Raw genomic sequence first — 6,856 nt, 5'->3', positions numbered from 1 at the left:
CCGGGGCCCCTGCGGCTCAGAGGCCTTCAGAAGCAGAATCGCACCCCTAGACTAGAATAGAAGGTGAAAAATCTCCCTAGCTTCCCCATCCCCCGACTCTCGGCCCCGCGGAGGTCTCCCCTCCTCCGTCCCGAGTCCCGGCCCGCCTCGCCAGGCCGGGGAGACGGGAAGAGCGGAGGTGAGCGCGGCTGGAAGTCGGGCTGGGCTTCAGGCGGAGGAGTGGGGTCCCTGGGCTCTCCGAGTCCCAAGCGCTTTGTGAGGTTCCCAGGGTTCTGAGTCCATCTTCTCTTTTGACAGCGCCAGGAGAGGCCAGGTCGGATTTCCCTTCCTTTGACTCAGAAAGGGGCTTGGAAGAAAGATTGAGAGACCGCAGCGAAAATGTGTGTGCAAACGTGTGTGCGCGCGGGGGAGGGCCCTGACCCCTTCCACTAAAACGCCAGAACAGCAGCCGGCTTCCCTTTTGTGCGCCGCGTGCTACTGTGAGCGATGGTACGTCGGTGTGTCCAGGGGTCCGATCGAGAGCGTTTGGCGGCAGCGCCCGTAGATGTGCCGGGTGCCCGTGGCTGTGGGGTGGCCGAGTGCGTTGCTCGCGCAGCCTGAAGGACTCCCGGAGCCGGAGGAGCGGGTGAATGACTAAGCCTGTGAGTCAGTGCCTTAGTGGATGTCAAGTGTGCATGTGAGCGGTTGAGTGTGTGTCTGTGTCCAATCTCGAATGTCCACAACGGAAAGCGAAGTGGGCGGGGCGCACCAATTATTTAATTGGGTGACTAATGGCGCTTCCCGGCAGGGTTTGGGTCAGGAAAAAAGGAGGGTAAAGGGGGCGGGCAGGGGTAAAGGCCTGCTGGTCCTTACTAACGGAAAGGAGGGACTGATGGAAGGAAGGAAGGAAACTCTGCTACAAGGTAATTTGGGTGGGGGAGGGGAGCGGCGACTGGAGCCCAGGGTGTAGGGCAGGGTGTGCCGAGCGAGAGCAGCACGCACCCGTTGCCACGCCGAGAATTTGTGGTGCCCTGACTCTCAGAGAGGGAGAAAGGAGGATTAGAGTTACAGAAGGGCTCTGGGGAGTGTAACCAGCGGGACCCAACCCTGCAGGAAGGACACACGCCGCGTGGTACAGGGAGCCCTGCACTTGCATTTGGTCCCCTGGGCCTGGTGTCTAGAGGAGATGCCAAACTCCTCGACGAGCCGCTCCCCTCCCCACAATGGGCCAGGGCGCCTTCCTCCCCAGCCCCGGATCACGCTGCTCGCTTGATCCAGTCCGTCATCTTCGCTCTGCACGTCAGTCTTTCTTCTCCGTGATTCTCTCAAGTTTATTTTTATTATTCAAGTAACACGTGTCCGGTCTAGAAACATTCTAAGCAGAAAGCAAACATTCGGCGGGAATCTTCCCGGCCCTCAAGTCGCCTCCGTTCCTTGGGGCCTCATGGGAGGCCCGGGTTTCTGTTCTAAGAAAAACTGGACAGCCACCTGCTGAACCCTACCGGGTTTTGTTTGTCTTCACGCCTCTAAATTGTATTTCATGAATGGTAGCTTTCTGTGCCAGTAATTCGGGTTTCCGTTCCAGTGTTCTCTTCCAAAGTCCGTAGATGGGGTTTTCGAGAGTGCGCTCACTCCCGAGGGGGGCCGGGTCCTTCTCCCGGAGATGCCAGTGTCTTCCCGAAGGTCCCGTGGACCCGTGTGCTCGGAAGTCGGGCCGCCTCCCGTTTCATGTCTGCGGGGAGAGCCCGGCAAGGAGCATGGGAGGGGGCTACAGGCCAGCTCCAGTCACTCTTGGGAGTTTTCAGTCTTCCTCTCCCGCTCTTTATTTTTTCTTCTCCTTCCCTCTTGGCAGTCTGAGGATTGGCGTCCCGCAGGAGTCTCGGCCCTCTCTACTCTGCAGGCCTTGGAAGTGGGGTCTCAGCCTCCGTGATTGTGTGCGCGGGGATCCAGTGAGGAACGCAGAGCTTTTGTGCGCTGAGGCACAGTTTGTGTTGTGTGTGGGGGGGGTGTGGGGGTGGGATGGGGGTGGGCTGGATCTCCTCCCCAACCTCCTCTCCAGAGCAGCAGAGACCTTGGCCGAGCCGAGCCGGGAGCCTGAGCGGCCCCTAAACCCAGGCTCTTGAACCGAGGGCCACCTAGCGCCCTAGCTCCAGCTGCCCGCCCAGGAAGCGAGTCCCGCGGAGCCCCGGGGCTCCTACCCGTGCCCTGCCGGACTGCCTGCCTCAAATCCCAGCAGAGGAAGACTAGGAGCGCCAGTGCTCCGCACGGGAAATGTGGACCACGAAGTAGGATCCTATACAGTAAGATAGGATATTACCTCTCTCTTGCTGGGTGTGTGCGTATATGTGTATGTGTGCACACATGAGCATGCCTGCAGGCAGGTTGAAACACTGGCTCTGCCGGGACCCTCCTGCAGGCTACGTGGGACGCAGAGCTCCAGAAGTTCTGAGTCCGCCTTGTGGGAATTTTTAAGGATCCCGGATTCCTCACCTGACAGTAGGGACCAGGGGGGCCATTGTCCTGCGCCTGCTGCCTTCACCCTCACCGCTAGTTTCCAACCATCCTCTGAACATTTCGTCCTGGCCAAGATGCTAGGAACCCTGAGAATTTCCTCTGCCTCTCTGCCCCTACCCCCACCCTTTTTGTAAAGTGATCAGAAAACCTTAGCTTGGGAGATGTGGGGTGAACTCAGAAGATAGAGGGCAGGACGATGACCTAAACTGCTTTTTCAGGAGCTCTGGTCCCTCCGTGGCTGAATGTAGACAAACCCCAGGTACTGATCCAGCCCTTCTGGGATTGAAAAGGCCCCCACAACTCAAGGCCCAGCTCAGTTCACGCTATCAGTCTCCCTTCAGCCTCAGCAAGTCTGAGGAATTAGTGACCTCGGATGTTAGGGGATGTGCAGGTCTGGGCACAAACTGCTGAGTCCTGGGCTGGAGACAGGTGACACTTTGCCACTAGGAGTTCCTGGGAAACGTGGTGGTTCAGGTTCTCCACTCACAGATGAAGGAGTGTGGAGAGGATCCTCAGGAAGGGGCCACCAACACCAGCTCCCCTCAGATACCCCTTAGGACTAGGTTTCCAGAGAGTTTCTTCAAGGAACCCCCTGAGTTGGGAAAAGAACCCCCTTGCCTGGCTCCATACCATAAGTCTTCACTTCCTTCCCACTCCTCACTCTGTGTCAGGGACTGAGCCTGGTCTACTCTTTCTCCAGGAACATTTCAGTCCCTCCCCACCCACCTTCTCCTTGCCTTTTGGTGTCTCAGTGGGTGAGACTGACTTCCGGAGCCTCTGTGGTGAGAGAGCTGGGGCCCAGTCACCTGTGGGTAAATAGCGGCCCTTTCCCACCAGCAGCTAAAGAATCCACCTGCGATGCAGGAGACACAGGAGATGCAGATTTGATCCCTGGTCAGGAAGATCCCTGGAAAAGGAAAATGGCAACTCACTTAAGTATTCTTGCCTGAAAAATCCCATGGCTAGAGGAGCCGGGTGGACTGTAGTCCAAGGGGTCTCAAAGAGTTGACACCACTGAGTGACTATGTACACATGCATGCACCCACGCTCAGCATCAAGACTTTCTAGATCAGAAGTGAGGTTCTAGGGGAGACAAAGTGTGTATGTAGGTGGGTGGGAGTCAGAGCCTGGGTTCCCTCAGGAGCTACCTATACCTATCTGCCCAGGCCCCTGGTCCTCCAATGCCAGTTGGCCTGCAGCTCTGGTCTCTGGCAGGAGCATTCAGCATCCTCTTCTGGTGCTCAGAGCCTGGAACCTCACAGGTTTGGTCCTGAGTCTGGTTGTTCCTCCATCTTTCATATCCCTTGGGTGCTCTGGCAGCTGTACAGGCCAGGTCTCCAGGCCTGAACCTCTGGTCCCAGCTAATCCCACTCCCTATGGCCTTGCCTTTGCTGAGGCTGGGGCCAGGGCACTCCCCAGGACTGCTGAGGAGCCTCAGTTGAGTTTGCAGCCAATTCAGGTGCCTTCCCCAGCTGGCTTTCTTTCCCATCTCTACCAAGCCACTTGCCTCCCTCAGCCTGTGCATCCCTCCAGCACATTCCCCAGTGCCTATAGGCTCAAGGAGTCTGGCTTTCTCTGCCCTGTCTGGATCTCCTGTCCACCTTCCTCCTGGTTTTGGGACCCTACCCAAAGGTCTGTGGGAGATCCTGGGCAGCACTTGCTCTGCCCCTAGGGAATCTAGTCACCCAGGCGATTGAATCTACTCAGCCATCACTGCTGGAACAGGGGTTCCCCTATAGCTGAAGGGCACTGGGGATCTGAGGTGAACAGGGAGGAGCATTTTGCTTGCACATTCAGCTGGGGAACACAAGACCCAGCTTGTAAAAAAAAAAAACCCATTCATCGCTTCCTTCCCTGAACTCACCTGTACACCCCCCCCACATACCTGGGAGCCAGACCTCTCCGCCTGCACATGAAGGAGGAAGCCACTGTCCACCCTCAGGTAGGAAGGGATTGACATTTTAAAATGAGAGAGATGGGATATTCTTGTTTATTTGTTTTAAGAATGATATTATTATTTTTGTAACACAATCAAGTGTATCTTTTCTGAGAAGATCAGCAGTGCTGAAACCCAAGGAGGGCAGTTCTAATGATAGGATGCTGGGACAGGCGCTGGGGGCAGAGTGAGGCTCTTCATATTCCAGTGCTTAGGCCCCTCCTAGATCAGTAACCACCCGCAGGCTCAGTCACTGCAGTGTCATTGACTTATTCCAGGCAATGCAAGATGACTGAGGCTTGTCTGCGCTAGAAGCACTCTGAGAATTGTGCAGGGAGCAGGACCCTCAGGGTGCTAGAGGTGCCCTTCGTAGGGGTGGAGGTCACCCAGTATGAAGAAGAGGGACCCCAGTGGGCTGGGCTGGGGCTGAAGTACAGGTGAGGTCGGGGAGATCCCAGCTGCTGCACCACCTCCTGGGGGCGCCTGTCCGGCCAACTGACATTTTTCTCCCTGGCACCTGGTTGTTGCCAGTTCCAGGCCACTTGGGTGGCTGCTGAATCCTTTTCCCCACCCCTGCTGCATTCAGTTTGGAGTCCTGGGGTATGGCCTGGACTCCTGAAAGCACCTCCTAGGCACAGCCTGGACACCTGCCGCCCCCCACCCCCCACAAGACAGTACTCTCCTACTCCTCTCTGTCTTCTCCTCTGCTTGGACAGGGACCCCAGCCAGGCTGCTGAGCTCCAGGGCCATCAAGATCTTCCACCCACACCAGTCCTGGTATATCTCACTGATGCCCTTCCCAAGCCTATGAGTCCAGGGTTCTATCTGGGAGAGCTGCTCAAGGGGAGCTGTGGGTTTGGCCAGAATGTAAGCAGGGCCCCCTGGAGTGACCCTCATCGGATACCTGCCACAAAGGGCAGTTCATGCCAGCAAGGAGCTCCTCCCTTGAAGAAGGCCTTGGCCCAGGGCCAAGAAGGCTTAGGGGAGGAGGCAGAGGAGTTCTCAACACCTGCCCTGTATTAAATTACCTGGAAAACTTAGGCAAACTTGTGCTTGGCCACAGACCAAATGGCTTAAAATCTGGTTCCTTGAGGGCTCCCTATATTTGAAAGTCTTCCAGGTGAAGCCTTCTTGTAAACCATTGAACTGGGCCAAGAGTAGGGGAAGCAGGTGTTGCTGAGACAAAGGCAGGAGAAAAGGTCTGGGTTGGTCTTTATGTTGCAGATCTGTGCCGTGCTTATACGCTCAGTTGTGTCCAACCGACCCCATGGTAGCAAAGGCTCTTCTGTCCATGGGGATTCTCCAGGGAAGGACACTGGAGTAAGTTGCCATGCCCTCCTCCAGGGGATCTTCCTGACCCAGTGATCGAACCCAGGTCTGCCGCGTTGCAGGCGGATTCTTTACCATCTGAGCCAATGGGGAAGCCCCAGTAGCAGGTCAGGGAATAAGAAATGGTTGTTTCCACCAAGACCTCTGGTGAAGTGGGGGGGGAGGGGAGTTAGCAGTGCTGGGGGCAGTTTTGTGGAGGGGATCAGAGAGGGTGAACAGGCCTGGACAGGGCACAGCTGGACCCAGCCTGAACTGTCCAACTTGATCTGAAAACTCCCCCACCAGTAAGACTCAGGATTTTCTTGGGTAAGGCCACCCAGGGGTGAGGAAGGGGACCTGGTAGGACTGGATGGGTGTCTTGAGGTTCTAGGATAGGAAATTGGATGTGGGGGTCTTCTCTTCCTATCTGCTTTCTTCCGGACAGATTCCACCAAGAATGGTTACTTGACTTCCTGCATCTCTTCCCCAAATATTTTTCTGTGACTCTTCCTTGCTCCCCGCCCCCTACCTGAAGGTTTTGCAGCCTTTTCCTTCTCCATTTGCTTCTTTTCTCCTTCAGGCTCTCCAGCGTTCCTCCCTGTCTGGGTCATTGCTCCTTGCACTGCTCTGCTCCCCACCAGGCCAGCCTCTGGACCACAGCAGGCTCCCTCCATCCCCTCTTCATCCTCCCTCCCACCTGCTCTCCCTCTCCAGAGCCTTTATTTTCCCTCTTCTCTTCAGTCCTCCCCCTGATGCAGAGGGAGCATCCTCCTCTACTTGTCTGTTTTTGGAAATTAGGATCCTGACATGCTCTCAGAGTTAAAATCAATGAAAAGACACCAGAGACTTGAGAGAATCTTCTAAACAAAAAAATTCCTTCTTCCTAAAAAATTCCTTCACTCCTACTACTGCATCCTGATTTTATACAGATCATCCCCTTAGATGATTGCACCTTCATTTGCTTTCTAGCAAGGGACATGCGGCTAACCTTCTGAAGGTGTGCTACATTCATACTTTCATGAAATAGTCACAGCTCGTCGTGTGGTGACTTGGATGCTCCATTTTGAAGAGAAGGAAACCGAGACCAAAATCAAACAGTGGATTCAAACCTGGGTGCTG

This window comes from Giraffa tippelskirchi, chromosome 4, assembly GCF_054371585.1.
Source record: "Giraffa tippelskirchi isolate mGirTip1 chromosome 4, T2T-mGirTip1v1.2.pri, whole genome shotgun sequence".
Taxonomy (NCBI): domain Eukaryota; kingdom Metazoa; phylum Chordata; class Mammalia; order Artiodactyla; family Giraffidae; genus Giraffa; species Giraffa tippelskirchi.
The sequence above is the reverse complement of the archived record's forward strand: the minus strand, read 5'-3'. Positions refer to the sequence as shown.